General features: G+C 42.6%; 1 long non-coding RNA gene across 3 annotated transcripts in view; it reads right to left on the reverse strand.

The window, feature by feature from the left end:
* LOC135494600 (uncharacterized) overlaps positions 1–24,973 on the reverse strand; it is a 439,372-nt gene extending 414,399 nt beyond the window's left edge. For 2 of the 3 annotated variants that reach the window (XR_010448406.1, XR_010448409.1), the window contains exons 1-2: positions 24,138–24,973; positions 23,710–23,786 (exon numbers count right to left, since the gene is read on the reverse strand). This is a non-coding gene — a long non-coding RNA (uncharacterized LOC135494600). The remainder of the gene's footprint in view (positions 1–23,709; positions 23,787–24,137) is intronic. The other variant, XR_010448407.1, reaches the window with a different exon arrangement.
* Between the last annotated feature and the right edge of the window lie 206 nt (positions 24,974–25,179).

The following is a 25,179-nucleotide window of genomic DNA, read 5'->3' on the forward strand; positions in this document are numbered from 1 at the left end:
TGGGTGATGGTATCAAGGGAGGTCAGGATCGAAGCAAGCTGAGTCTGGTAATAACTGCTACTAGTGTCCGTAAAATCAAACGCAGGTTCCGGTGAGGAGGATCTACAAGGGTTGGAATCTACCGGCTCATAGTAATCCTCATTGACCGTGGCAAAGTGCGACTCCAGGTGTTGGAGGGAGTAGGGTCCCCAATGAACGGAATGTGGCGGGTCATAATCAACCGCGCAGACTTCGTCCATATTATAATCGGACGCTGCATCAATATCAAAATCGTGTTGAAGGAAGGAGGGTCCACATAGGTCGGAATCGCCGGTCTCGTAGTTATCTATGTAGACCCCTGCTAGTTTAAAGGATGGTCAGGACCTGGGTGGCCCCTGGCACTGTATCGGCCGTCGCCGCCGCCCCTATCATTGGATCCGAAGGATGGACGGTCATTCCGGTTGGTGCGGCCTCTGTTTTGCCATCCCCTATTCCCACCATTGGGATTCTGCCAATCTCTCTTGCCAGTATAAGGAGGCTGCCAATCGGGACCTGAGTTGGGGGGCTGCAGGCACCTGGATTCATGGTGGTTTTGGTGGCACCGAGGACAGACCACTCCGCCTTGTTGGTTTCGTGGATCTCGAATCTGGGGGTTGCAGGCGAGTATCCTCTCGAGATGTTGCAGTCCAGCCAGTTTGTTCTCCATCTTCTTGAGCTGGTCCATCACCTGGGTAAGACCATCTTTCCTGCCAGCATCCTGGTCCTTCGAGATACTGTTCACCGAGGGATGTTGGAGAGCGCGATCCAATTTGAGTTCGAGGTGGGCGAGTTGGGAAGCCCATGACTCGGAGCGGGGAGGTCCATCAGAGCCCATCCCTAGGGTGTTAACGGCTGGGGCAGGAGTAGGGGGGTTTAAAAGGCATGTGCTGGAATACAACCTGGCTGCAGTTTCCGCCTGTAAAAGGGTCTGGGGGGCTTGCCGCAGGACGTATTGCTTGATGTCCGTTCGCAACCCACGGAGGAAGAAGGAGAGCTTCTCCGCCTCTGAAAGGCAGAACTCGGAACACAAGTTGGACATCACGTTGATGTATAGCTCGACCGACTCCGTGGGAAGCATCTCCTTCTGTAAGAGAGTCTGCATCTTCAGAGCCTCCAGAGAGGGGTTGTGGAACCGCTGGAGGAATTTCTCCTTTAGGCGAGTGTAGTCGGAGCGGTCCGGCGCAGGTAACTGCCAGTACCAATTCGATGCGGAAGATCGGAGGAGTAAGGCAAAATATCCTGCCTGCTGGGTGGTTGGAACTCCCTGCGTCTGGCAAAGCAGCTCATAGTTGCGGATGAATTCCTGGGCTGATTGGCCATAACCAAGGAAATGTGCTGGTTTGACGTTGTCCATCCGGAACGGCCTGGGAGAATTGGTAGTAGGGGATGGTCCTTGGAGGGAAGCCTCAAGCGCTTGGATCCTGTTAAGAAGGTCAGATTCGGGCAGACATCCTTCCTTGGAGGGCTGGCGTATCGCAGCGGGGCTGGCCGGTGACTGGTCGTCGGATAGGGGCTGGCTATCCGGGACTGAAGTGGTGGCGGCATTCATCATTGGATCCGGTGGCGATGATGATGGTGTGGAGGAAGATGACAAAGGCCCGGATAACGCGCGGATGGAGGCTTTCATTGCCTCAAGTCGTGCAAGAATGGTAGATTCATTATGATGGCCGAGGGGCTCGTAGCCCTTGGCAGAAGGCGTCGAAGTTATCGGAGCCATATAATCTGGGTCCTCATCTGGTGGAAGCGGGAGATTGGGGTGTGAAAAATGAGGAGCTGGATACATTTTACTGGATTTGGTCCTGACGGGATCGGGCATACTGTCTTCTCCCACTTAACCGAGCGCCAGGAAAATGGCTCGAAAATGACTGAGTCCAGAAACATGGCAGTCTGTAGTATTTTACGGGTGGGCTGCAAACATTCAATATGACAGCCAATTATAGTGATCAATAGATATAGGAAGACAACCTTGTAAATGTTGTCAATTCAATAACGCCTTGTCGCGGCCAGGGCCAGTAATCCCTGTAGTCAGGGTGATGATTATTGAAGTTACGTAAGTCTATTACAAGTCCATGTATATGGTTGACCGATCCAGAGTCTTTTAAATGAATTCATTTTATCTAATCGATTATGGAATCGTTTTCTTGAGGGGAAAATCCAATAAAGGGAACTTTCGTGTCAAATGTCACAATTGTTTTCTGCCATCTTGCTTTTACTTTGACCACGTTCTTCTGGTAAGATGCACGCAATCCGATGGAGTTTGTGGGTAGGCCAAGCAGGCACCATGATGATCTTAACGTATGGAATGGAGTATGGAGATGATGTTGACAGCCCTGACCCTGATACCACTACTGATGATGATGATGTAGATGATGCTAACCAAGCTGTACCGAGACCATAGAAGACCATAGAAGACGGAGGAGACAACGGCAACACGGAACTGATCCACAAGGTAGTTTTTCTTCAAGCATTCTATTCCTCGCTAAATGAATTTCCTTCTTTGTTGGCCTATACTGACTGGAATAAGTCCGCTTCTGTGTCATGGACGGAAGAATAAGTCGCATGATACATCAAAGCGACTGACCCTGACCATGCCTTTAACAATCAGTATTATTGTTCCAGGGACCTTTATTCTTAGGACTAACATTTCGTTCATACCAGTGGTCATCACCAATCAATATTTCCAAAGATGTTAAACGTGTTAGCTTTTTTATTTCAGCACAGTGGCCCGAAATGGAAAACAATTTGAACACCTGGTTCCTTGAGCGCCGAAGACTTGGTTTCCCTGTTTCCGGTGAGGATATTAAAGGGCAAGCTGGAAGAGAATTTCGGCAATGGTGGGCAGAGCTTCCGAACGAAACGAAGGCCGAAAGACAAGAACAGAGACCCCTGCTATCCCTTTTCCATGCATCTGCACATTGGCTTAGCAACTTTATGGAAAGGTGAGCTTTATTCCGCTGTTGGGTGGATCGGCCTTAACATATGGATTGTATTGGGTGAATTTTAACAATATGCAAATTCCATTTCAGGAAACAAATCAGCTATCGAAGGAAGACCAACGATTCAAGGGAGTTACCTGACAACGCCCAGGCTTTAGTTGCCGACTACCGGGGAGATGTTGCAGACCTCATCAGTGACGCTGATTTTGATGTCATCATGAACATGAATGAGACGTTCGTGTTGTTTGATATGGTGCCAAGATCAACAATGGAAGCGACTGGATCCCAGAATGTTGACATAAGATCATCCCAAGGCAACCCGAAACTTGGATGCACGGTGACTCTAGTAGTTACGACAGACGGACGAAAAGGACGAGCCGAGCTCAACTTCAGAGGCTTGACACCAGATGGTGACGTCATTCGGCAGCTTCAGGCGGATGCTCCAGACAATGTGCGAGTGAGTATTGGCATAGAATACAAGTCCGTGGTTGTAGTACAGGACATGTACCTGACGTCATCAGTGCTGTCATTGACGTTCAGACATTCTAGTTAATGGTAGTTTTTTTTAGGAAAATCAGAACTTCTTTGACTAAGATTGTTGTAGGTTTATCATGGATGCAACCAAAACATTGTGCGTGTCTGACTGTTCAGAAAAGTAATGTAAATGTTCATACTTGTTGTTTGCTTTTCCAGGTAACTGGTAGTACACAGGGTTGGGCACGACACCAATCGCTAATCGAGTGGTTGCAGGCCCTGATTGTGCCATTTGTAGCAGGGGCCACGTTCCTGTTACTTTTAGACAGGTATCGGGCGCATCGAAATCAGCAATTTCGTGACGCAATCACCGCAGAGAATGGGACAGACACTTTTATCCCAGGACGATGTACTTCGCTGTTGCAGCCCTTGGACTTAATCGTAAACAGGAGCTTCAAGTGTCACCATTTGGAAAGTGTGGAAAATCGGCCACACCGATGATCAAGGACATTGTGAACGGATCACCAGGCGGGATGTGGTCAGGATGATCAGTCTAGGCTGGGAAAGGGTCACACAACAGACGATTATGAAGGGTTGGAGAGCCAGTGGCCTAGTTCCTGAGGACGATGACGAAGTTGGGGGAGGGGGTAGAGATGGTAAATGTTGAGCTTTAGCAGTTTGTTGAGGGGATTGAGTTTTCGGAAGGAGAAGAGGATGATAATGTTATTGATTATGACGTGTAAATCCAGTTTGGATAATAAAATTGATTGGTAAATTAATAAGTAAATCTGTTCTTTAATTCATTCGTTGACAGCAAGACTTCTTTATTGGGACATTCTGCTGACCCATGAAGCTGGCTTTATCATAGACACTAGATTAGAAATTTCTGGTCAACAAACACTATAGGCATACAACGAGGACGCTAGTCGTATTGTATTCATTCATTCAGTACAGGACTACCCCATGTCAATGTTCATGTCTTTTATCCACTTACGTGGAAGGCATTGGCATTGCCCACGAAAAGGGAGTCAATTATCAGCTGTGGCTGTTCTTTCTAATGTTCGCCTGCCACCAGTAAAATCGGCCTATTCATTTGGACTTAGTCATTTTACGATTCAGCCGCGCTCGGTTAAGTGGGAGAAGACAGTATATCCGGAGACTCCTTGTCGTTCATCTGCAAAGCGGACCCAGGGCTTGTGGGCATGACGTTCAGGTGAACTGTCCCTTGAATTAGGGAGGAAGAAAGGGTTGTGGCCCCCACTGGACCCCCCATGGACTACTACGAGCCATTTCCTGCTCCGTCGAAGTATGAATGTAAGGTTTAGAAAGTATGGGGTTGGTAAGAACCGTTACTTCCAGGAGGTTGAAGGTATCCGGAGGTGGTTGGAGGGTCGAGTCTTCTGAAAAACTATTGGGGCCAAGACCAAGAGGGGTAACTGGAACTGGAGTGACGTGGCGTCCCGAGCGCAAGTTCATAACTTAATAAAAAACAATAACAGAAAGTCGTACGCAATGACGAGATATGGGATAGGACAAATACATAAATACATGCATACACAGATAAGACAAGGTGATTAGATAAAAACGGTGACCTGAAACGTGGGTAGAAAGATTATGCATAGGCCCTTCAGGCGTGGAGTAGCAGCTTGGAGTATCAGTGTTGCAAACGCAGGGATGATGCCTCAAGTGGATCGTGGTGGAATACCTGGCGTGGAGCAGGTAGGCAAGTAGTGCGTCTAGTAGTAACTAAAGTAGAAAGGTGTGTCCTACCTGTTGTCCCAGAGGTGAGCCGTCTCAGGAAGTGATTCCTTAGATTGTTAAGAACTTGCTGAGTCGGAGCCACGAAGATAGTATCGTCACTATACAAGTTAATCCGAGATGCCAGCGTTTCCATTTGAATATGAACACTAAACATATGCCATACTAACAAACAAACAAACAAAAAGGCCGCCTAGATAGGGTGGGAAAAAAGTTTGTGAATTTTTGGAGCAGCGCAGTGGAAGATCTGATTAAAACTACGCTATCTGCTATCATGATATAGTAGCCTGGACCTCGCCAAAGGGAGACCTTGATGTCTGGGTCCTGATGGAAAGGGGTAACAGCATCACTTCAACAAGACACAAGTCAGAAATTAAATCAAGTCCGAAAAAGCAGAAATGGAATAAAATTGGAGTATATTGAAACCTTACCTAGATTGATCAATGTGTGGTCTGATCTGCAAAGGAGCAGGTCTCTCTTTTTAAGGTAAATTTTGATGGACCTTAGTCCGGTTACCTCACTTTTTTGGGATTTACGGATAAAAACAGGTGACGAAAGTTATGGAATAATTTATAAAAGTTTGTGAGATAAAGTGATCAAAGTGACAACCTTACTTGATTTTGTTTCTAAAATTAGAGATGGAATGACGCGTGATGGGTGCCTTTCTTGACAATCATGAACAATCTTGCATAACATTTACGCAAGGTTGTTCAAAAGCATTGTTTTTGTGATGACAACGTGACCACGACGTCCTTGGACCCTTGGACCATCTCCATGTACCGTAAGGTACGGCTTACAAAATCACGCAATGTTGTTTCACAACAAGCAAAGGTTAATCCCCCGCCCGTGATCAGTTTAAGACTTAACGATATGACTGCCCATTATGCAACACGAGAGACCCACTTCTAGGCATTATCAGACTTGACAGCAAATTGTTAGGAGGGAGACCCGAAGAGTCAACATAATTTTAAAACATATTTGCTTAATTTTAAAGTATCTGTGATTAAAATGAAACGATAATCATCAGTTTCTTGAATAGCGAATACTATAAATAACGAAAACACTGACTCTACAACACCAGCAACAGCACTAGGCCTACCATCATCCCGACACGTATCATGTATCATGTCCATCCATATGTGTGTCACACTGCACTCGGTGCTCTGTGTGTAGGCTCTACTGATCGATGTTGTGTTCGGATTTGGAACAATGGGGGGGGGGGGGCTGAGCAAAAAAAAACAACATAAAAAGCAAGTTTAGCTGGTCCTCCAAACAACATAGTGTCCTCCAATTGCCCTGTTGTCCTTGATAGTCCAGCCCTGCCGGCTGTATAGTATATATCAACATAGTATACAAGACTAGCACGTGTCATTGTTTACCTCATTATAATAACGGATTTTCATTGGTTCCTGGAGGAGGTTGACAAACGCTCCCTAGCCCTATGCCCATGTGTACATATCGACTGATTGTCAAGAAAAATACGCAGCAAATCCATTCATTTTGTCATCACAATTTTTCACAATTTTTCATTCTCTGAATATATCCCTCCTACATATCTTTTCTGAATAAATCATCCGAAATGTGCTTTCAAAAACCTATAGGCCTAAACGCGTTATTTTCTGTTTATCTGTTCTTTTTATTTCGCACACTGCTAATGCCGCAAGTACCACTGCGCGAGATTGCAAGAAACGTCCTCGTCCCTAAGATCCGTAAGCCAGGCAAAAAGAAGCTGGGTGCTGTTTGTCTAGTGTAATGGCACCCAGGGTGCTTATTGTCCAGTCGATCTCGAACCTGGGTACCATTTGTCGGCACCCAGGACGACATCCACCCTTTCAGCCCTAGTGCTTGTAGAAGAACATTTTGCTGATGTGCAGAAATAACTTTCGGAGCGGCAAAGCCATTGTTTTCGGCGGCAGATGCTACTTGCGCGGTCAAATCGATGGGGTCGCATTTTGATGCGAACATGGTCCATTCATCTGTTGTCTCGCCAATTTCTGTGCCACACTCATCCGTGTGGTGGACTGTCTGTTCATCCGAACGTTGCGCTTTCTGGTTGTCAGCTTTATCATGTGCTTGGCGAAGTTTCTGCAGATTAGTGATGTTTTGACGATCTGAATCTGTATGGATGAATGCTGGTTTTAGACGATTGTACACAAATACATGTACATCCTGCAATACTTTACCATCCAGGGTGCAAAGCACATAATGCGTTCGATCTAACACTTGATGAATTGCAAATGGACCACACCATACTGTCTTGAATTTACGAGATGCAACTTGTGTACTTGCGCTGCTAGGTTTATGTAAGTAGACTAGTTGACCAACTGCATACAATGGACACCTGTCCAACCTGTCGCTTATATTCACGTTTTGCGCTGTCTGTTGATGCTGTAATTCAAGCATGGTCTTTGCAATGTGTTTGAACCTCTCCTTCAGACTGTCGACGTACTCTTTGTAGGAATGCGACAAACCTAAATCAACCTTGAACCTAATGCCACTGATATCTGGCAGATCACGAAGAAAGAACAAGTAATGTGGTGAATGTCCTCCAAGGTGGGGCGAAGAGAATGAGTTGTAGCTGAATTGTGCTACAGAGACATAACGTATCCAATCATTACCATACGGGCCTAAGTTAGACTGGATCATGTCTCCTTCCGTACGCATATGACGTTCAACCATCATAGAACCATGATTTTCAACACTTATGCAACGTTGATCGATACCGAGTGATGAGCAAAGAAGAGAGAACAGTTTCCCTGTGAGCGAAGTCGCTGCGTCTGTCACAACTACAGACGGGATACCAAACATTGTTACAACCTTTTGGAGAAAAGCTTCGCAAATTGTCTCAGCCTGGAAGGACTTAAGAGGCGTACAAATTATGTAACGTGTCACAGCACAACTAGTGATCATCACGTGCTTGAAACCAGGGACTGAAGTAGGCATCGATTTGAAATCGAGACTTATCGTTTCGAATGGACAGTAACGATATGGTATGCGTGGGTGAAATGGTCGCGAATTATCGGTTTTACCTTTTATCTGCTGACACCGTGAACAACCTTTGATATAGCTCGCTATACGCTCGAACATGTTGTCGCAGAAATAGAAATTTTTATGGAGCGTCAGATAGGTTTTCACCGTACCCGTGTGGGAACTAAGCAGTCCGTCGTGATATCTGCTTATGATTGTGTCGATGTACTGCTCAGGAATAGCTAACTGAAAACTGAAATGGTCATCGTTGGTATGGAAAAACAATCTAAACAACACATCATTCACGAGTAAGAACTGTTCCGACTTCAGCATAATAGACCGAGCGGCACGCTTATCGCTTGGCAAAATGTTGTGCGCTATGTAATCGTACACACCTTTAAATGCTGGAGAAGCCTGTTGAGCCATGCGCAGAGAATTAACCTCAATTGGGAGACTATAATCCCTTATAACATTCCTCTTGATAATCTCTAACACACGATCAAGCTCATACTGCTTTGGAATGTGTTTGGCTACAACAGCATCGATGTATGTTATCAAAGGTGCGGCTGGGCGTATCTGGTCAGCTGATGGTGCCTGGTGCTCTTCCTCTGGCGTCTGCGGATGTCTTGTGGGTGGTACTATAGGATTTGATCTGACAGTTCTCTTATCAACAAGTCGTGGTTCAGGCTGTGTGCTCTGAGTAGGAGGAGTTTGTTCAATGCGGGCTTTGGCTGCTGCTGCAAGTCGAAGGCTGGTTGGCTGAATGGGTGGCACTGGTAAGGGAGCTGTTGGTGCCGGCTCCGCTCTGACTGGTTGCATGACGGGCTGTTTTGTGCTCTTCGCACGTGTTCGGGTTCGCTGTTGGACAGGCGGCGTTGACTTCTCCTATGGCTTGAAGAGGGGGACGGGAACAATTCCCATCTGCTTGGCATACCCACGTGTTACTATGCGCTCGCTTCTCTGCGCGGGAAACAAGCCATCGTCGGCCATATCAAACGCTGGTAGTATTTCAGCGGTCAATGCAACAGGCAAGATTTGATCGAACACTTCGTCATCATCACGTTGACTCCTCGATAGAAAATCACTTAGTTCCATTTCACTACCCTTACGATAACCTAATTTGAAGGAACACATTGACAAATGTTCGAGAAGTTTCTGTAACCGTGGAGTGCTTGGTGCTGACTTTGACTTTACGATTTGCACTAATGAAGAATGATCCACAAATGCATCAAAATCATGAGAGCGAAGAACATGATCAAACGCTTTAATGTTAATTAAAATACCAAACAATTCAAGCTCGCTTACTGAATACCCTTGTGCTGCTTTGGGCAAACGTATCGAATGATAGGCAATCAATCTCTCCTTGCCATCAACAATTTACATCAAATGGCTACCTGTACCGATTCTAGATGTGTCTGAATAAATCACAAATCGCCCATGTCGGCTTGGGGCATGCAAGAGAGCTGGCGACATTAGCATGACCTTGACTTTGTCAAATGCACGTTGGTGTTCGTCTTTCCAATGAAAAACTCTGCTTTTCTTGGTAAGCTCAAGGAGGGGTTTGAGATATTCCTGCAATTTTGGAAGATACATTGAAAGGTAGTTTACTGCCCATATGAATCTCCGTACTTTTTCACTCAAAGACAAAGAATAAAATGCGCTCTTGATGTTAAGCACACTTTGCACACAAATTTACAACCCGATATCCCTATTCGAGATATACTCTCTGTCAACAATGGAAATGGATGGTTAATCTTCTTGATCCTAGAGTTCAAATATCTGAGATCTGCTACAAGACGACGTTCAGTTGTACCCTTTTTGGCGATGAGAAAAAAATGACGAAGTATACGATGTGTGACCCTTTTCAAAACACCTAATTTGACCAATTTAGACATCTCTGCATCTATAATGCGTTTGTTATCCTCAGATGCTGGATATGGGCGTATTATTATAACGAGACTCTGTAGAAGAGGAGACAAGAACATCAATTATGGTTAGACGAAGTTTAATTGGTCTCCTGCAGCATGATATCCATACAATATAATACAATACAATACAATTTATATATAATTGCTGTAACGGATTCACATGGTGATATAAAAGCTAGCTACAGATTGGTCACGTGACAAATGCAGACTGCAGACTGCAGACTGCAGACTACTCCTTTTTTACTTGACAAAAATGTTTTATATAATCATAATAATCATCATGAAGCCATGTAGGTGACAAGCTCTCGACCACCGGCCGTTGAATACAATCCTCATGCCCTCTCAACTTAACGTTAAAAACGTGATGATTTTTAAACGTGATGAATATTAAAGGGGGCATTAGATCTGTCTCATAATTGAACGAACCTAAGTACGAAAATTCGTCCATCAAAGAATGAGAGGCGATTTCCTATTGGCCCCAGGTAGTGGTTTTTGTACCTCATTAGTATAATGAACGTAACGTATTTCAATAGGAGGTTGGCCTAGACATCAATGGACGTTTTGGCTTCAATGGTGAAATAATCCATGTCTCGCCCATGGAGGAGGGCCTTGTCAGCTTGAATGAAGAAGAGATTATAGGCTTATATCAAACATTTAAACGCGATTTTAGGCCTACATGTATATTGAACTTAATGCCGGTGTAATGTTTTTGAGTGTTTCTATTTTTGAGTGTTTCCCCTCATTGTTTGGGAACGCTACCTATTGTTTGGAAACACTGACACAGGGGAAACAACCACAGATGTTACACCGGGCTGTTGGAATCAACGCGTGCGTCTTTCACTATCTGTTTGGACGACACCAGTTTTACAAGTGACAATGGAAAGACTGAATTTTTTGCCTCTTGTGTTGCCTCCGCCTTTGCTACCCCCGCTTCTACCTGCGGTAGTTATGGACATGCGTGTTCAAGAGGTTCGTCCGCCACCAGTTCTGCCAAGGCTGGATGAGATCCTCACAACTCAAGTGAATCATCCATACGTCGGACAAGATGCATATAGGAGGCTGCGGAACCACGAGATGGATTTCTGGCACATGACAGGCGAGACCGTACAATCTTTCGATAATATCGTCGAAGACCTCCGTCCACGGGTTGATCCAGGAGCGGGACGGCCGTATACACTTACGATTGAGAACAGGTTGCTCCTCTTTTTCTACTGGGTGAAAAAGTACCCGGATATTGTTGAAGTTTTGGCACTTTTCGACATAAACAGACAGTCTGCGAGTAGAGAATTGATGGATATGTCCAAGGTTCTGTGGGATTACTTCCAAGACGGTATTTCATGGCCTACCGACAACGAATGGCAATTGACGGTACTGTCCACACAATCGAGATGCCAGAACTCGACAGTCATTTATTCTACAGTGAACATGTTCATCGATACTGTTTGAGTACTCAAGTTATCATTGACAACAGGAACAACATTAGATACATCCATGTAAGTTGAACATTACTCATATTCAAATAAAATATTATCCACCTTCACGACATAGGCGTATACCGTATCATATATTTTCCATTCTAAAAGTTGCTTCAACATTACACTGAAGTTACAAAATGTACCTCCAAAAGGTTTGAATTGTCGTTATTCTTCCATTTTCAACTTCTTGACCTTCAATAGGCCTAGCTTCCCAACTTGATCACACAATGCTTTACATTTTTATCGGGCTCAAATTATTATGCCCATTGACAAAACGATTGAGTATAATGCATCGCGTTGTACCGACCAAAACGATGAAGAAACCGATTCAAAGACGTTAACAGACTAGATTGACCAATCAGAAACCATGGGCGGAGCTTAATATGCAACGCTGACCGGACATGACACTTATTTAGTCGAGGAACGGAAACGGTAGCGCCGTATGGTGGCAATACGTATCGTTAGGTCCTCATTCGCCAATCAAAGCGAAGGTAACAAACTAATCGAGGTGCACGGTACACTTAAGTTTTCGTTCGTTCAATTATGAGACAGATCTATTGACCCCAATCTTAGTACGTCTTGTGTCCTATCGCGATCCCCTCGACGCGTACATTGCCAGAAACCCCAAACGAACTCACCGCGCATGCTCAGAAACAATGAGGTACCATTCCGAATCGGTACCCAACATGCATTGCGAAATACAAGTAGCGTTGGTAGCTACCCCCATTTTGTTAATCCCTGTTATGTCATCCTTATGTCATAAACTCAGAAATGTTGCTGTCCCCTGCAGTGCCAGATCATTTATGGACGGAAAAAAACCTCATATGTCAAGGATTGTTTTGTGGAATCTCCTGGCACGTCATAATATGGTAATCTATCGGCTGGTCTAATGACAATACATTTGTAAATTATAAAAATGGCGGTATTGACGGTGACGGAGGGAACCAATTCGGTATCGTGCACAGACTACCCGACAGACCAACCGCCAGTTGCACACAGGTTGCGGTTAAACACACACAAAAAAAGTGTATCCACTTGCACACTATTTAAAGTGCAGTTCGCACGGATGTAGTACGTAGGGCCTACATCACGTGAATCAATAAGGATATCTTTTGTGACCAGGACTGTACAACAGTTTTTTTTGCTGAGAAAATCCTTTAATGGTTTGGCCTAACAACACCTGTTTGAAAAGTCAAATAGGCTGGTGTCTTTAATAAACCTAAATCAACAACATGAACAAGGGGAGTCTGATAGTGTCCTGTTTGGGTTTATTAATTCTGTTATCTTCGATTAGATTAACCCTGTCAATCAGCACTTGTAATTATGTAATGATGCCTTTGAAGCTCTTCCTGGCTTAAAGGGAACTGTAACCGCCGAGCGATTTATTCAACTTTTCGATTTTCACCGCCCGAGAAAGTCAAACTTCCAACTTCGTATTCGAGTTCAGATTTGTAGCTCCGCCCCCAGTGCCCGAGCATGCGCAGTTCAATTTGTTATTATTGAGAATCATGTGAGAATCACGTGAGTCATGCGATCTTTCATTCATGAGTTATCGTAGTAAATTCCATAGTAGTGACGTCACTCAATGATTGACAGCTAGGCGCCATGTTTCATTCATGCCTGGTTCTGATCACCCAATACGCGCGAAATGAAAACGAGGTCATTCGATCTGGCTTGGCGGTTTCAGTTCCCTTTAAAGAAGTTGAATAGCGCCTCCAGAAGCAAGCAACAGCGCCACCCGTAGCAGAAATAAGAACTGCTTAGTGACGTCATGGTTTCCATATACGGCATCTCATTTGCATATTTTTACAACCTTATTTACTACGAGTTTTAAATATGCCAGTAGCACGTGGATCATGCCGGGCGGCGCTGTCAGGTGTTTCCACTATGGGTTACATAATCGGCTACAAAGAGGCCAGTGTTCTAGTAAATGAAGTTAGCAATGATAGCGAAAGAACGTTAGTGTATGTTACGCAGTCAATAGCGATAGTAGTGAGTTGGAGAGAGGAGAAAATGGAAAAGGGAGAGAATAGTAGTATGGATATAGAGTCGCCGGTGGATTCTGGGCCATCGGGATATTTGGCAGAGGCAGACCTTCAAGAGTCCCAAGAAGAAAATTTGCAAAGTCTTCATCAAACATATAATCATATTCCTTCCTTCTCTGTCTCCAACAATTAAAAGTTGCTGCAGTCAACCTGATGCGTTTATCCACGAGCGAATCGACGAGACGAGGCATTTTTCAAGCATTCGAATGGTACCTTACAGATCCACAAGGGGCGCGTTACCGAAAATGTTGCAAAAATCAATAACGTGATCGTAAATATTGTCATATTTTTCAAGATGAGAGTATGTAAATGATAGGCAAACGGTACACCAATAAAAGGCCAGTATCTATTGAACCTTACAAGTGATTTGGGGGCCTTGAAACACCTTATATTTATCAATGAAACCTTATTTCCGCCTAAAGTTTTGACCGGGCCGTGCAAAACTCACCTTTTTTCCCGGGCACTTCCCTTTAATGTTTGCCTAATAGCCTAATGCACCCGTCAAAAAGTATCTTGACCCCACCCCCCTCAAGCGTTCACCCTCTATTCACTTTTGCAGCAAAATTATTGGGTCAAGATTCACCTTTGATTCACAACAAAACATGTAAAATTAGGTCAGGATTCATCATTGATTCACACCATTTCTTTTTAGATTAGGTCAGGATTCATTCATCTAAAAAACATCTTTAGTCAGGATTCACCCAATGTTTTTATTCACTTATAAGGGACCGAGATTCACCTGGTGTGAGGATTCACCTGATCATTCAAGATTCACCTAATAGTGCCAATAGTGCCCTAATCAAGCCACTTGCATTCGTCATCAAATGAGTTGTCAGTATGGTACGCATTGTCTTCTCTATTATAGCACTAGCAGTAGCATTTTCCTGGGATTTATTTATAAAGCAGACAGTAAGTTGAATCATCAATTAGGCCTAGTTTAGCCATTGCCAGCTAGGTGGCACGGCACTATGGTACAACCTCGTCAAGCGGGGGTGCAACCAGGAGGTATGTGCAGTCATGGCAACAGCTAATTGGGTACTATAAGCACAACTTTTTGTATAGAGAACACCGCCTCGCTTTTGACTATAATGAGCTGGTTTATAATAGCTGTTTTGTAGTAAGGAAGTTATTCCATAGCCAGTTATATAACTGGTTGTGATAACAGAGGCCTATTCACAGGTTGAAACCTTATTACATGCGCTAGTGTGTGCTTTGCGCCTTGAATTCCTTGTCTTCTTCTACTGAGATCAGTAATAAATTTGGTTCAGTTTGAAGTTTGGTGTGCATCAGAACTCAAAATGTTGACTTTGAAGAGGTTTTTTTTACAAAAACTCGAGGGCTCCAGAACTCAAAATGTTGACTTTGAAGAGGTCTTTTTAACAAAAACTCGAGGGCTCCAGCCACTTCATATTTTAAGCTGTGGCTTTGAAAATTTCACAGCTTGTTGTAATAACCCTTCTGCCTCGGCAGCTAATGGGAATTCTTCGAGTTGAAATTATTTCTTTGAGAAAATAAGTATTTTAATATTGGCATGAATTTCTAGCATACAAGACCAGCAATATTTCAAGGCTTACTGGACTTCGCGCAACGAAACGAAACGAGCGAAATGGGGGAGCGACCATTATGTTTTACCCGGTACGTCAAGTTCGATACATGGTGTCAGTCACCAGTATGGATGTGTTTTCCATTATGAATACGTGTTTTTAAAAATCAAAATCATGAATTTCCTTTCCATTAGAAGAAAACGATGACGATGTTTCAGTTTAGGAGCCTAAGTTTTGTGGTCCCAATGGCCAAATTAACCCCTCGTTGGCTGAAAAGTCGATTCACCGGTCACAAATGGTCGAAAATGACCCTCAAAACTTCATACCCCCCCCCCCCAACCTGGTAATTATCACGGTCAGCCCACAACAACATTTCTATGGTTTGAAGATCTTACCCCGGGCTGTATTATCTGCCGGAAATTGATTTTCATTGGCACGTCTGGGAAAAATCTATGGGGCGCTAAAGTTGACCAATTCAACTTTTTAAGTGTCAGTCCATGATGCCACCATGCAGAGGGTGGCAAGGTGGGGGTCAACCGTTTTTAACGAGATTAGGTATGCAAGATCCTTCCACTAAGACATCATTACACAGCAATTGATGACTCTCAAAAATCACTAGCAACCGAGTTAGGGGCAGGCCTAGTTAGGGGGCTTGTTTTAGCTTTTTTTCCCCTATTTTTTGTGTATTTTTGGGTCAATGTTGGGCACTCCTGCAGAGACTAAAAAAAATAGCTGGATTTTCCCCCTTTGTATGATGGAAGTATTTGATGAGATCTACCATTCTGCAACAGGTCATTGAGTAACACTTCATACTTTGGTCGTGCTAGGCCTAGTAATTATGCATACACGTACCTAGGGGCAGTGCTTAGGAAGAGCTCTCTATCGACGCTCATATCTCCAACACTGCAGGTCTTTGAATGCTGTGGCTTGCACATGATAAAGGTAATGATACCTACTTTCAAAATCAGAAATAAAATTTCCGGCCGCTTTTACTGTTTTCCCAGGATAAACCAAGGAAAAAGTGCTATTTTCCACCAAAATGACACTCATTGGCTAGTGCTGCCACCTTGCGTACACTTGATGAATTATAAAATAAATGCATAATGAACACATAATTTATGCTTGGTGCTGGCCATGAGGATTAGTAGTTACTGTCAACCACCATGATCACCCCCCCCCCCCCCCCCATGCCTAGGCCTACTAACCTATTTTAAGTAGGCCTACCGGTAAATAACTCCACTTGCATTTCCCCCCCCCCCCCAAAAAAAGAACAAGCTCATCACTACAAATTTGCCCTTGATGAAAGCCCTTTGGGGAATTGGGCCCCATAGGTCCTGAAATGCTGATTTGAATTTCAAATAACATTTCGGCCTTGGCCTACCTGATGGCAACGTAATTGAATAAGCTACATGTAGGCCTTCTTACAGTCCGAAAACCTAAAGAAACCCCCCTGTTGGTGAGGATGCTAATGTTGACCCATTCATTAGCCTGTGTCATGTTGCCAGAGCATGTTGTAAGGGTTGGACCCCCCCCCCATGGCTAAGGCACCTGAAGGGCATGTGGTATGACCTACTAGTACATCTTTATCAACCCATGCAGGGATCATCCTGTTCCTAAGAACCTTGCAGAAGTGCTCATTTCACATACTAGTAACACCTTCCATTGCTAAGGAGCCAATTGACCAAAGGTGCAGTTCCTACTGTAATTACTGTTTGATGAGGACAACCCTGCAGTTGGCTGCACCGTCAGAGTACTGCTATTGGAAGTTTTTAGCTCCTTGGTTGGCGGTGAAATGTTCTCCTGGAGTTGCTCTAGCATTGGCTAAATTGTACATACACATGTACTGGAATGGAGAAGTTTTTCATGAACTGAGTTACGGTACTGTCCAGTCCCTAGGAGAGATCACAACTTTCCACATGCTACACTTGTACCTGTCTGCAGAGGACAGTGCTGCCACCTAAGAAGCAGGGACACTTTTTTTTACAAATGGGTGATTTATTTACAAGCTAATATAATGATACATAGAAAAAAGGCTATTTTGCAGACAATAGCCAAACCACTACTAACCACTACTAGGGAGGGACCAATACTAGTAACACCTCATTTACGGTACTACATGTCAGGCCCAAGTGCAGGATAGTATCAGGAGAGAGTCCCACTTTCCAGTAGCAGGCTTGGTTGTTCAAAACTGACATTAGCGCTACTAAGTATACTGACATTAAAAATCTATCTTGGCATTTACAATTGTTTACTGAAAGCCAAAGTTCAAATTTATCCCAAGATATCGCTATAAAATCATTTTTTAACCAAGCCCCGCATTTTACCTGATGAACCATCCGCTAGATATACTAGAACATCAAATCTGGATGTCCTTCATATTGCAGGTTATGTTAGTCAAGGGAGACAAAAACACAGCATGTAACAGTTTTAGGAAATTCACCATGTATTTTCTTTAGAAAAAGAGAGATGTATTGTAGAATGCGAACAATGCATTTGCAATCAGTGGCGTGAAAAATCTCAGGTCAAGCCTGATGAATGTACATCCAATAAAGTCGTACCCTTTCATTCTAAATCAAGAATTCTTGATGTGTAGCTGACAACTTTCACTGGGCTAATTCTGCCCAGTCATGACTCAAAGACCAACATTTCAGAAAATCTGTCTCCACCCTCTTATCATTTCTCTCTCCCAGCTCAAGAGTGCTTGACCAGCAGTCCTTATGATACTGTTGCAACAACATTACCCATCAAATTTGCCCTTCTGTCCCGTCTGCTGGGTTTTCTAAGGCGTCGGCTGGTTGAACAGAGGAAGAGGCAACAGCGGACTGAAAAAAGATACTGATGGAGAATCACGTTTGGCTTAGAATCCCTCATTGCCAAGGAGATGGGAGCCAGAATGGCATCAAGGTTTTCAGCTTAGTCCCTCCTCTCTCATCAGTGACCTTCTTACATGTAAGTCAGTCGCTGCAGGCAGAAATAACCAATATTCACTTTGGCTTGCCCCGAATCTTCTCCCCTTTTTTTTCATTCAACTCACCTCTGTAGCCATGGGTGCTAGTTCTACTTCTGGTTCTACATTTGCCACAGATACTCGATGTTTAGCCTCACATCCTTTACACAGAGCTGAAAAGGCACCATATTATGGGGGTAATGATAATATGATGTGCAATATAATAGTGTGAGGACATGATGATGATGATAGACTTGTTTTGATAATGCGACCGGCCATGCTGATTTTGTACGGCAGTGAAGCATCACCTCCAGTGGCACTGGCAGGGAATCATAACTGGGACTTCCTGATCATCAAGCCAAGGCTCCAATCAACTTTCTAGGAAGAACACAAGTGAAGTGGTAAATCGTTATCACTCAAGTTGGTTTTGCACCAAAGTTAGGTTTAGTCAGAGTGGGTATCATTACAGGCCTACTGCTTCTTTTCTACTTCAGTGATTTTGAGACTGATCCCTTACCTGAGCCAACTGGGACAAAAACTCCCCACTTGATGTATATTTCCCGAGACATCACTCGATGAACTGAACCACCATCTTTTCTGGGCTTCCGACTTGTTTTAGAGGGTTGATGAACTGGGTGCTGGCATCTCCTTTGCTGATTCCATGATAAACTCAACTTGTATCGGTGGTTCGGGCATATTGTGGTGTCCAGAACTGGAGAACTCATATCAAACATGCCAGCACGAAGTGCTATGAGCATGCATTCACTTTTGACTTGACTGGCTTTCCTGGAGGACATCCAACGCATCAAATGGGAGTGCACGTCCTTCTTACATTGTTTTAAGGGGATCACACTCTTGTCATTGGGGTATGAAGCGTCAGTACCACACTCGATATCCTTGGATATGACAGCAAATCCACATTTCAACTGTGATTTTTCAGGTTCCATTTTCAATAGACTATCACACAATGTACACGTGCATGTACACAATGCATTGTAACTGTTACTGTTGTTGTTGTTGTCGTTGCTGGTGTTCGTTTCCGCCTAGACCGCTAAGCCTCCACAGGGGTAATAAAGGCCTCTAGGTTGTTTGAGGGAGTGTGTGGGAGGGGCAAGGGAGAGGGGGGTTCACTAACATCTAAAAATGTAATTTTATTTGGAAAGCATGTGTATTTCGTCAGTTATCTGAGGGAATGGGCAAAAAATTGGCACCAGTGAGAAGGGCGCGACTCGACCCCCTCACCGGAAAACCGTAAGGGCGGCCGGATTTTTTTCTTTTGCAAATTAAAAAACAGCATTCTGACTTCCTTACATGGAAGTGGCATCACCTAAAAAACTGCAGTGTTGCAGCTAAAGGAGAGTTAAAATTGCCTTTTTACTGAAATTTGAGATTGCATTGTTTTGGGACGTACTGTACCTGTCATTAAAATGTACCTGGGGCAAAACAAAAGGCATGAAAAGGTAGCTCAGATCATGTACTTTCAATTTCAATAGGCGGTGTTTAGTGATAATTATGTTTGATGCACGAAAATTGACAAAAGACTTAGCCTATTTTGAGGGATAATGCATGTTTTTTTAAAAGGAAAATGAGTAGGAAATGGTTAACAGCCGTACCCCAAAACTGTGGGGTTATTTTCGAAACCAATCCACCAGCCTTCATAGTACCCCAGGACAGGTCTGTGTCAGAAATTACAACTAGATCTGTTGACCCCCCACCTTGCCACCATTTGCATGATCCTGCATGGTGGTATCATGGACTGACACTTAATGCATAAGCAATTTGATAATAAATGTAGTGTGTACCCGTAACCGCTTGAGGTCTGGGCTTAAAACTTTGTTCACAAATTCACATCAAATTTCGTTTCAAAATTATTCTTTGTTTTGCACCAGGGCGAGTAATGCAAAAAAACATGAAACAGACGATGCGCGTAATGTATACTCTCAGCAAGCGAATAGTTGTGATCGTCGGTTTTTGATACGAATCGTTTCCTGTATGGCCGTTACAAGCCGTTGTCTGAATATGATGTGAACCTGTTTACCGTTCAATGCAGCTCCCTGTGACGCTGTACCCGCAAATGTTCAATGAAAAAAATGTTGATAATGACTTACAAGGCTTGTTCGCATCGTAAACATAGTGGTACCCGGGTTAACTGCCTTTGCGTTTGGCCTAATTTTACAACGATTACTCCCCATGTAACCACGATCTAGGATGGACAGGCTGTGTATTATGAATAGGAAAAGTCATCCAGGGACCGTTGCGTAGAATACTTTTTTGGTGAAATATTCAAAGTCCAGTAAGCCATATTTCAATACGTTTGGGCAGGGAATATTACAACTCCCTGTTTCGGGGAAAATCTGTAGCCCGTTATGTATGGTTGTGATAACAGTGGCCTATTCACAGTTTGGAATCTTTATACATGCTCTAGTGTGTGCATTGTGCATTGTAGCCCTTGTCTTCTTATCCTGAGATGAACCAAAGATTTTGGCTTAGTTTGAAGTGTAGTGTGCATCAGAACTCAAAATGTTGACTTTGAAGAGGTCTTTTTAACAAAAACTCGAGGGCTCCAGCCACTTCATATTTTAAGCTGTGGCTTTGAAAATTTCACAGCTTGTTGTAATAACCCTTCTGCCTCGGCAGCTAAAATGCGAATCCTTCAAGTTGAAATTATTTCTCCTATAAAATAAGTGTCTTATTGACTTGAATTTCTATCATACATTCTAAAGGAAAATCCGTGATATGATGCATGAAATACATTGTAGCCTGTTTCTGTGTTCTACACTGTATCATCTACAAATCGGTCATTTATCAATGGACATTTCTCTTTGATAAGTGCGAATATTTACCTATTTCGTGACGAACGACAATCGCAAATCGAAGTTTTAACAAGCCTATCGGCGTCTGATTCACAATGTGGTTTGTGAGGAGTGTCATAGTCGTCAACAGTGTAGCTTACGTATTTCGAAGACCAGTGGAATTGGCGGCGTCAAATTATTAGTGAAATTTATAATTTACAAATTACAAATTACAAATCGTTTATTGAAACCGTGTAAAAAGTTACATTTTACATAAGATGAAAGTACAATGACCATAAGCATGATGAACTAAATAACTGGTGTGACATTGTTGTGGATTTGGTGGTGTGCAGCTGGAGGAGTGGACAATGTCACAACCAGGGTTCCTACATTATGTACAGTGGAACCTCCGTTAGTAGACACCTCTCTATTAAAGACAACCTTTCCAATAAGGACACTGGTTTTGGTCCCAAATTGGTTGTTTCCATTCAATTTTGACTTCTCTAATCAGTCTTTGGGTGTTCCGAATGCTTGACACATTTCGAACATGTTTTGGTTGGAAACAACCCTACAGTCTTACACTTATGGCTGAATGAATGACAGTGCATTTTCGTGTAAGCTCGGTGACGGAATGCTGCGACACTATTCGTCACCAACATGCTTGATGGGTGGTGCCATCTGCACAAAGGACGATGAATTAAATAACTGATGTGACATTGTCGCTGCATTTGCAGGTGTCCACATCGAGGAGTAGATGATGTCACTACATGTACCAGGGTTTGTACTTTCATATACAGTGGGCCTACTTTTTGTGGACACCTTTCTATTGAGGACAACCTCTTTAATAAGGACAGTAGTTTTTGGTTCCAAATTGGTTGTTTCCATTCAACTCGACTTCTCAGTTTAGGACACCTCTCTGTTAAAACAGCACTTTTCAGTCCCTGGCGCATTTCTGGAAATTTCATGCTATAGAGCAATTGGTTCAGCTAAGTGACAAGAACAGTACTATAAGACGGTTTTAAAAAGTTGAAAATTATTTATTTAAATGACATATGAATGGTTCAGCAGTAATTGGCAGTGTGCATTATGTAATGAAATATGATTTACATAATATAACATTTTTGTGACAAATAGTACAGATGATGGATAAATCGATACAGTGGATAGCTGTTAGAATATGCAATACATGCAATAGCATTTGTTTTTATTGAGATTTTGCGAGAACCAAGTGGTATTTTGACAAGATAATAGAAAGCCAATAACACTACAAGAACATGACTTCAATACATTGACATTGTAGTCCTTGGTATACTAAAAATATTCAAAGATGGGTATCTTGAGTTAAAGTACAAGATGTATGAATGAAGGAGGCACTCGGGTAAGAAATGGTGGCGCTAATGAAAGATTAGAATTAAGACATATCTCTGTATTTCATGTGGTGTACTGACAAATGGTGCAGTTTGTTAGCAATTTTGTACATAGTTGGTGTGTCATGTTTATTCATACATCTTGCTATATAAAAGCGAGTGAGAGAGGCATTGTGACATTAGAGTGTTGTATATCTATAGAATATGTGACCCGTCACAGCAAAACCAGGTACATGTCGCACAGAAGATGAGCCTAAATGACACCAGGAGATAATGGAAGAAATTGATGTGCTCATATTTTACAAAAGGCAGACAATAGATAAATGAACAAACAGTCCGTCTCAACCTGCCAAGCTCAGAGCGACATGCGTCTGGTTTTGCTGTGACAGGTCACATATACAAATTTTACATAAAACAAGATTTGTATGTTTATTTAGGAGGAGTACAAAAGTTGTATATAAAATGCCGACTTCATAATGATTTATAGGACACAAAATTTGACATGACAGCATTTTATAAAATATGAATAATCTATAATGAGAATAGTTTTGTAGCACCAATGATTTGAAAATACTGAATTTATTTATTGCATGAATAGAACACAAAAAACAGGATGATTACATGATTGTCACATGCGTGAAATATATTGTCATGGATGGGCATTGGGAACAAAAAGAATTGCTGTTATCAGCTGCATTGGTAGCGATTGCTTTAGCTGATTTTCAGAAACTGACAGGAATGAGAATGTTGATATAGTGTTGAAAAAATATTTTTATAACATACATTGCATTCAAATAACACTAAGAAGTAGACAAGTACTAATTTCGCACACTTGAAAATATATGGACATTGACTGTCACTGGTAGTGGTAGTAGAGTAATTACATGCCATCAGCAGCACTAATTCAGACAGTTTTCGCTGTGCTTCAGTAACTGACTGGAATGACTAAGTTTGATTGTGCTGAAATGATACATAATAACGTACATTGCATAAACAAAATGATTACAAGATTTGTACTGTCTTGAAATATATGGACAGGGACAGTCACTGGAAGTTTGACATGCCATCAGTTGCACTGCTCCCGACAGTTTTCACTGTGCTTCAGTAACTGACTTGAATGACTTAGTTTGATTGTTCTGTATTTGCCTCCATTTGGATTTTGTGAACAAAAGTTACTAACCTTGTGTAATTGAAGTGTCGAATTCGCCTTGGTCGAAATGATAATACAGTAAATAAATCTATTGAATGTTGCTGAAAAGAAAACATTTACTACGTTAGAAGCCATGTACATGATAACACCACCACCACCATTATCAATATCATCACAAGTCAACTGGGGAATATGTGTGATATTTGTTCAAAACTTGCGTATATGGTATTTGCAGGTCTATTGTATTGTAACATATTTTTCACTTTCAAAATTAACTTTTTTACTAGAAATTATGAATCAATACTAACCGTAAGAAGCGTATGAAATTACAGAAGGCCTTCGTCGAAAATATGTAATGTACTTGTACTCATTCGTGTCATTAAACCTGAAAGCAGCACAGCATAACAGTGAAATTACCGTGACATCAATGGATGTCAAACTAACGTAGTGACGTAAATTTGAATTCGAAGTGCACAATTTCACAATTAAGGTTTTGAACACATTGAGAACTGAAAAACTTCATACAAATGCTTTCACACCAATGATATGATTGTGGCGCTCCTGATGAGGTATCGCCCTCTGCTAAACAGCTTTGGTCGTAACTAGGGTAAATGTTTTTTTCAAGTGATATGAGCGATGCAATACCTTAAATACCACCAGCGCCACGTAGCAGTCAATGAAGTTGTGCTGGTACCCCATTAACGTCATGCTTCAAATTTGAAGAAATTAATATTACCTTCATCAAGTACGTAATATTTATACACCAGGCCTTTGTCGAAAATGTAGATCTCGAAGTCTAACTGTAATGAAAGAAAACATCAATGTGACAATATGGTCTACTATTTATGAGGGGGAGAACGGGTATTTTTGGGACACTGGGATGGGCCGAAAATAACTGTCGGGATTCGGGATAGACACCCTTATTTTAGCGGGATTCGAGACAAGCCGTGTTTTGCGTCACGATTCGGCTAAAATTGCATATTGGGAAACGGGATAAGCCTTTTTTCCTAACGGGACGTCGAGACAGTTACCCCCCCCCCCCTTCCCCGTTCCCACCCTCATGACATGTAGCATTGATTGTATTGTAGGCCTATTGTTACTCACAATCTATTTTTTTGTAATTGATACTGGTAGTATCAATGTGAAATATGCCACACGTTGGGAGCATGCAAGGCCTAGTACAATACACCATCATCACAATCAAATATTTCAATAATACACTGTCAACGAGAGTGAATGTTCAACCATCAATCACGTGCATTGTAGTGTAGCCTACATCCCCCATGACGGCTTGCGCCCCGCTGACACGACGAGCACATGGCTGAGCCAATCCATCGCCTATACACTACTTTACAAAAATCGACACCTACTGAAACTTTCACTAATTATTCTCGGAAATGTACTTTATCGTTACATCAATAAATGCACATTCGAATTTCAAAACTACAACTTATTTTTGCCGTGAAACTGACCTGAGTTATCGAAACACCGTCACTACGAAAAGAGGAAGAAGCAGGTCCGCATTTATCGAAATATTGCTAAATATAATTGTCAAAATGTCGACCAAATTACCAATTAAATCATAATAAACTTATCAAATGTTCACTCATGCCTTTGGGTGAAAAAATACTGATTTTTCAATCATTCTCAATTTTACAAATCACCAATCACAAAAAGAAATAATGATGCAATTACCCAAAATAGATGAGATTTGACCACTGGTATAATTCCGCCATCTTGGATATCGGCATCGTCACCACCACTTCAAATTCTAAAGT

The sequence above is a fragment of the Lineus longissimus genome, chromosome 10, assembly GCF_910592395.1.
Source record: "Lineus longissimus chromosome 10, tnLinLong1.2, whole genome shotgun sequence".
NCBI lineage: Eukaryota > Metazoa > Nemertea > Pilidiophora > Heteronemertea > Lineidae > Lineus > Lineus longissimus.